The sequence below is a fragment of the Hippocampus bargibanti genome, linkage group LG02 (assembly GCF_051943395.1).
Source record: "Hippocampus bargibanti isolate YZ-2025 linkage group LG02, ASM5194339v1, whole genome shotgun sequence".
NCBI lineage: Eukaryota > Metazoa > Chordata > Actinopteri > Syngnathiformes > Syngnathidae > Hippocampus > Hippocampus bargibanti.
Genome location: NC_142735.1, coordinates 33060492 through 33068520, shown reverse-complemented (window position 1 = coordinate 33068520; position 8029 = coordinate 33060492). Strand labels below are relative to the sequence as shown.

Genomic DNA, 8029 nt, shown 5'->3' with positions numbered 1-8029 from the left:
CGACCTCTTCTGGCCTTTAGCAGGGGTAGCCATTTTACAACAGCGCACATGCGTGGGAAGCCGCGCGTATTTGGGGCATCAGAACGTGTGTAAGTATATAATTTATAAATGAACTGTACAGTAATCAGTTTTGTATACATTACAGGTACAGTTATACAGTAATAAAAATCGATAATATGACATATAAAATGATAAAATCTTGGCATACAAACTAGTTTACGGCAAACGAACACCCAACCAGCTGGCGGACTAGTTTTCGTCACCCCCTTTCTTTAGATGCAGATGTGGTTTGTTATCGAGTGGAGTACTTTTGCTATTATGGGACCGAAAAAGACCCCACCACAGGCTACTGTTAAGTCGAAGAGGACACAAAAGAAAATGACGATCGAGCAGAAGAAGACCATCGAAAAACACCAACGAGCTGTGCCTTTGTGTGACTTAGCGTCCCAGTACTTGTATGCTAAGTCGACCAATGCTACGTGTGGCGAAGGGTGTTTCTGTGTTGTCTAAGCAACGGTCTCAGGCAATATAGAAGAGGTTGAAAAACTCCTGTTGATTTGGATTAACGAAAAGCAGCTAGCAGTGGACAGTGTGAGGAGGTTATTATTGCCGAGAAAGCACGGCAAATTCAATCGGATATCAAGAGGCAACCTGGAAGTTCGTCATCCATTGACAACTATCATCACAAAGGTCAATAAAACGACTTTATTGTATAGTACATTTTATTTCTTTCGTTACAATCCAATAGCACATTTATTATACATAAAATAAGGTCTATTTTGTGTAGTTTTAAAGGACAACCGACGCCCCGGACAAGTTGTGTCCATAATTTGTAAAATCACTTCAAATGACTTCTACTGATAGTATTTTACAAATATTCCACACCATATAGCTGTATTTCACTTTTTAAGACTTGCGCTAAATATTCAGAAAGTCTTGTTTTTGAGTTGGTTGAGTTGGTCACGGTAGGTATCGTCACTGACCGTGAAAGCGACACACAATGAATTTTGGGTACTTTGTTTGGTCTGAAAACTTCGTGTTGATCTGTGTTGATGGCAAAATTAGAAGGAAAACACATAAATAACACGATGTCGAATCGTTGTGTGTTGCACCAAGACTACTATTTGATACGAGCTGACACAAATTCCCAGCAGACAAATTAGCCCATTTCCAACAGAGCTTGGGCGCATCTTGTGCATTTTCTGGGACCCTACATTTGAGTCCAGACACCTCAAAATGACATCGAAGGACTTCTTTAATCGATTGCAAACATTTATGCTTTCCTCTTCAGAACTATTTGAATCATATTCATAACTGGATGAGTAACAAGAAAGCATCTTCTCCGAATCTGAAGCCACTGTTTTGATTCTCGAGCAAGGCAAGACGTCTTTGCATGACGTAACGAACAAGCGGGCGGGACCTTCTGAAACTCGCCATCCCAAGGTTATTTTGAAGTCGTTTTGGGACACTTTAAGTCATTTTTATTGGTGTTTTTCATTTGACTAAAAATCAGACTGCGTGTTTTGGGTATTTTAGATGTTATACAACGTTTTTCTGATGTCAGGAAACAAAAAAATGGTCTATGTTGTCTTTTAAGGTTTATTTAGTAGAAAATTATGTTTTATGGCAGACATGGGTAGGTCACATAGCTTTTTAATCTGCCCCGCCGAACTTGTCCAAGCTTTAGTAAAAACAGTGTCTGAAACTCATGACAAAAAGTTAGGGCAGACAACTCTGAAAAGTTACCTGCCTTTAAGTTGCCTGCCCCATTTTTCACAACTTGAAACACGACGACTAATCCAAAAAAGACATTGTCGCAAAGTACAAGTTTTTTTTTAATTAAGGATGTACTGACCACAAATGCTACCTTGCTTAATTTACGGTAAATATCCCTGGCTGAAGATTTTGCTCCAGTTGTCATTTGTCGTCATGGTGCACAAAGCAATGTTTGCCTTTCTGCTTAGTTGAAATTCAATGAGTAATTTAATTAATTTTTAAGCTTGCACGTTCTAAAGTGAAATGCATTTGACCCTTTAAGATTTAGCCGGAAGTTATATATTTTTGGACACGCCCACCAGTGTAAGAGTACGCGTTGTCTGCGAGAAAAGAAGAAGCCGGCCACTGGACTGCAGTAAACAGGTGGGAACTCCCTCAAACTCATCTCTTTTTTAAACCACCACCGAAACTAAAAAATATGTTGTCGATGAGTCGCGATTGTACCTCTGGCATTTTATTGTGAAGTACATTTTTTAAAATTGTTTCAGACTTTTTTGGTGTAAAATGCAAACCTTTGGGTCGTAACACACGTGAGTTACGTATATATAGTTGTACACACGCTGTCAATTTAACTTAGAAAAGTTGTAAAATGAGAGACTTTTTCCCCTCGTGCCCTCTATATTTCTGCTGTTTACATTACTTTGTAACTAACATTTTTCACTGTGTTTTAGCTGCTTAGTTTCTAGTTTCGTTTTGAGCGTTCGCATAGAAACGGTGCAGTCAATGAAGTTTGCCTCAAAATGGCTGTGATGTTTTAATTGCACGTGTAAGAGTAAGCGCTTTCGTTTTTAGCGGTGCGAAATATTTGTTTACCTTGTTAATATAGTACATATATGCTATGCCTCACGTGAACTTCGTCACCAAACAAGATGATGCCGCTACACGTGGGCAAGTAAATACTGAATACTCATCGAAGTACACTCAATAGCTGTAGTTGACCTGTCTGATTGGTTGACACGCATGGAATTACCATTAAGTCCACCTTCTAGTGCTCTTTTTGTAATATGATTCAGGGTAATATGATTCACACTGAAACAGGAGTGCATCTGTCTAACAAGTCATTTTTTCCACTAATGGTGGTGTTTTAGAACAAATGAACGCATATGAGGCCTAGCTAGTAACATCTTAATCACTAGTAACCTGCTGGATTCTACTAATACAGTGATACCTCAGTTTATGAACTTAATTGGTTCCCAGAAAGTGTGTGTAAGGCGAAAAGTCCGTCTGCCAACCATTTATTTCCCATAAGAAATCATTAAAAATGAGAATAATCCATTCCCAGGTCTCCACAAAACATAATTTCCGACTAAATAAACCTTAAAACTACACAAAATAGACCTTATTTTATGTATAATAAATGCTATTGAATTGGTATGAAAGAAATAAGCTACTTTATAATAAAGTGGTTTTATTGACCTTTGTGATGATGTAATTGCCTCTTGATGATATCCGAGTGAAGTTGCCGCGCTTTCTCGGCGATATTACCCTTATTCACACTGTCCCTTGCTAGCTGATTTTCATTAATCCATATCAACAGAAGTTTTTCAACTTCTTCGTAAGAGCTTCCTTGTTCTTAAGGATGTAGCAATGGTGGACTTAGCGTAATGGTACTGGGACGCTAAGTCACACAAACAGTTTTTCAACCTCTTCTATTGTCTGAGAACATTGCTTAGACAACACAGAAACACCCATAGCCAGACGTAGCAATGGTCGACTTAGCATACTGGTAGCGATACTCCCGAATGCTCTCGATATCGGCACGATATCAGCCAAAAAGAAAGAAAATCTGACATTCAGTCATTCCTTCTTGCCTGGAGTTGGTGCTTTACTGTTGCACTTTGAAATAATTGACAAATCATCCGGTGCGTTAGAATGAAAGAAATGCCTTGATTGATCAAGACAGATCATTATGCAAGCATTCATTTGATGATTCACTTCTCATCACAAGGGCATGCTGGCACCTATCCTATCTGTCGCTCGGCTGTCGCTTGCCAGCCAATCGCAGACAGACAATGAGGTCAAGCAAAATTTCAAAAGTACTCGTGGCACCAGTACTTGGTAGTATTAATAATAATTATAGTAATATTAATAATAAATAATAATGATAATGAATTTCATTTGCAAGCGCCTTTCAAAACTCTCAAGGTCACTTTGCAGTCACAGGATAAGTTTTTTTTTCTGTGGGGGAGCAGCGGCAGCCACACGTGCCGGCGTTCGCTCAACCCGGAATAACTCAAATAAATAGCTAACGAGATTGCTAGCTGGCTAGATAGCTAGCTAGCTAGCTAGACAGCCAATAGATAGCTGGCCAGCTAGATGGCAAACGGATAGCAGATAGCTAGTTAGCCAGGTAGCCAGCTAGATAGCCAGCCGGGGCGGCGTGGCCCTGCCCCAAGCTATCAATCCGAACGTGACAATCGGGAGGAGGGAGGGGTGTCGACCAACGCCGAGGTGGAGCGGGTGGGATCGCCGCGTCGCAAACGCCTCTTCTGGCTTCTACGTTAGCAGGGAGAGCGATTTTTGGAAAGCTCGCATGCGTGGGAAGCCGCGTGTATTTGGGTAAGCAGAAAACGTGTGCGCCGACACAGTAATAAAGATTGATAATAGGAAATAGGAAATATATAGGCTACCGATCCATGCGCACCAAATCCAGCAGACATTTAAACAGCTTCTTCCCCCAAGCCATTAACTCTTTGAACTCTTTCAACAGTAGCCAAAATGGAACTGTATAGTGCCACTTAGCAGTTTTTTTTGACAACGATACTAGTGCAGCGTGTTCTACCGGAAACAAATTCCTGTGTTCTACATACTTGGCAATAAAGATGATTCTGATTCTGATTCTGATTCTGAAATATAAAATGATTAAAATGACACTAAAAGTTATACGATTTATCAATGAAGTGTCAACATTTTGGTATGTAATATTATTCAATAGAAAACGTTGCTTAAAAACAACAGATTGATAGCGTATACTATCCTGTCGTATAGGAGATGCCAGCGTGTCGTCATTTGTTATAATCACGTGATCCTCGCGTCAGCCATTTTGAATGCTTTTCGATTTACGGCCGTTTGACCGACGGTTTTGTTGGAACGGAACCCTGTCGTTACTCGGATGTTACATGTATAAGGTGCACTGGAATATAAGGCGCACCTTCAATTAATGAAAAAGGTTTTCCAGATATAATATATAAACATTTTTCAAATATAAAACACGCCATATTATAAGGTGCTACAGTAAAGACTGGGTTATCATTCATTGGGGGTGTGCCTTATACCGTATTTTCACGACCAAAGAGCGCACCGTGTGAAAAGGCGCTGTCTCATTTATGTGTGCCATTTCTGTATTTAAGACACACATTGGGCGCACCGGATGAAAGGACGCAAGTTTTATATACCGGTTCATATCCTCTACTAGGCGTCCGCCTTACACAACATACAGGCGTATTTAAAAAACAGATCGGGAGCAAAACTGAGTTTGGTAGTGCTTTATTTATTAATGACAAAGTAAGAACATTTTGTAATCATCGCTCAATAGGCGTCAGCATGGTAAAAACAAGCACATTACCGGTAACAGAATCGAACAGTTGCGCTAAATCCAACATGGCTGGTTCGCTTTCCTCACTGTCAGTTACTTTCTGTGCCGTGCGGCTCCTCGGAAATAATGCCGGCTTTTCCGAAAGCTCGAACCACCGTGCCAGCAGACACGTTAGCCTAAGCATCCACAATCCATTTGCAAACTGTGGCGTAACTCGCCCGGCGCTGCCTACCACTCTTCGTGAAGCTGTGGTCTCCTTCGGTCATCCATCGCTCCCACGCCGCTCTAGCCTCACTTTGAACGGCCAGTTCACACCGATGTCCAGCGCTTGGAGTTCCTTGGTCAACCCACCCGGAATCACAGCAAGCGTAGCATTCATCCCCTTCACTTTCTGCTTCACATTGTCTGTGAGATGCGCTCGCATAGACTCACAAATCAGAAGTGACGGTGATGTGTGGAAAAAACCTCCCGGTCTCCTTACATACACCTGCCTCAGCCACTCCTTTATCATATCCTCGTCCATCCAGCCCTTTTCGGCTTTGTGGCTCGGCTGGATGCGCTTGTCGGCAATGTGCTTCTCGCAGTAGGACCGGAAGTTCGCCAACTTTTCTGAATAACCCGCCGGCTGTTGCTGCGCAACCGTAGTTCTGGTCCGGATGGAAAAATGGCACCGTTTCATAAAACGCCAGCACCAAGACGGACCTCCTCGGAAATGTTACATTTTCATTTCCTCCGCTAGCGTTCCTGCTCTGTGTCGGATGGTGACAGTCAAAACGCTCCTACGCTAATACGTCCGCACATTCGGCGCACTGCACTACAGGGCGCACCGCACATTTTGATAAAAATCTGAGACGTTTATATGCGCCTTATGGTCGTGAAAATACGGTATATGGAAAAAACATTGTAAATACATCATTCATTGGGGGTGCACCTTATACTCCAATGCACCTTATACAGCGGAAAATATGGTACGTGTGTGAGGATTACCGTTCTGCCAACCTGGTTTGTTTTCGAAATTCAATTCATTGTGAAAATACAGCCTTTTGTCCCTGCATGTGGAGTAAAATTGTGTCATATGTCACACCATTCAGCCAGCCTGCATGAAGGAAGCACTGATCTTAAAAAAACAAGCTGACAATCATGCCTGGAGAGAAAAAAAAATCCGGGTAATTCATAAATGATTATGCAATGATGGCGAAACACGACTTTGCCGAGTTGGACTTTGATCTTGAATACTTCAAGTGTTGTGCGGACAACCAATTTGTGCAAGTCATCAATTAACACGCTTACGTGGACCTTGCCTCTCATTTCTGTGTAATAATAATAATAATAATAATAATAATAATAATAATAATAATTATTATTATTATATTATTATTATTATTATTATTATTATTATTATTATAATACATTTGTAATAGACAGATTTCAAATAGACAGAAAGGTAGCTAGATAGCTAATAGAAGATACAGCGCATATAGCTATTTTTGCGTATTACAGTAAAGTCTCGTTATATCGATATCGGTTATATCGATAGTACCGCTTATTACGATACTATTTTCATTTCCCTTGCACATTTCTAGTCTTTTTATGTATAATTAGTACCGTTTAGTACGATACCCGGTGTTACGATAATCCGATTATTACGGTGCTCCTTTTCATCCCCCGCCGGCCATTTTTGTTGTTTACATCGATATATCCGTCGCGCCATTGGTCAACTTGGTCACGTGTCTTGTTACGTGAGCCGCCATCGGTCGCGCCATTGGTCGACTTGGTCACATGAGCCGCCATCGGTCGCGCTATTGGTCGACTTGGCCGTGTGACTTTGTCACGTGACACGCCATCGGTCGCGCCATTGGTCAACTTGGTCACGTGTCTTGGTTACGTGTCACGCCATCAGTCGCGCCATTGGTCGACTTGGTCAGGTGACTTGGTTACGTGCCCAGCACCCGTGTAGCAGAGCCATTTTCATTTTCAGACGCTAGCTCGTGTGTAGCAGACGAGATTGAAGTGTTTGTGTTAAAAGGTAAAAATGGGAAGCAGAAGAAGATTGATGACTTTTTTAAATTGTATACATAATACAGTAAGATGTAAGCGTTGCAGTTTCCCTGTTGTGTTATGTACATGCCCACTGTACTGTATATGAATGCAATCGTTTTTTGCAACAATGTTTCTTGTTTTGTCCGCTGAAGCGCGATGATTTTGAAAATTATTAACATTCCATACTGTGTATTAAAGGACAGCCGATGTCACTTTTTATTCAAATGCAAATAAAAATGACTTCACGCCAAGACGTCTTGCATTGCTTGTGAATCCAAACAATGGCTTCAGATTCGGATAATATGCTTTCTTGTTATACATCCAGTTATGAATATGATTCAAATACACTGTAGTTCTGAAGATAAAAGCATACATGTTTGCAATCATTAAAGAATTATATGTGCCATTTTGAGGCAACATTGGGGGAACATCTCTCACCCAAAAAGAAGAGGCACAAAATGGAGCTCATGGCCAGCTCCGTTTCTTATATGGTGCTTGGCTGCCCTCTTTTGGCGGCTTTTGTTAATGCAGTTCGGCGCAGGATCAGATATATCGATAGTCCGGTTATATCGACATTTTTTCCAACTCCCGAGAATATCGATATAACGAGACTTTACTCTATATTGCGTTTTAAGACTCGCGCTGAATATTCAGGAAGTCTTGTTTTCGAGTTGATGA

The 8029-nt window shown here is 41.1% G+C and overlaps 1 protein-coding gene across 2 annotated transcripts in view; it reads left to right on the top strand.

Moving 5' to 3' along the window:
- Positions 1–2060: 2060 nt before the first annotated feature.
- LOC148902481 (long-chain-fatty-acid--CoA ligase 1-like) overlaps positions 2061–8029 on the top strand; it is a 53262-nt gene continuing 47293 nt past the window's right edge. For both annotated transcript variants that reach the window (XM_088991084.1, XM_088991083.1), the window contains exon 1: positions 2061–2139. The gene's annotated coding sequence lies outside the window, so the exon portion shown is untranslated. The remainder of the gene's footprint in view (positions 2140–8029) is intronic.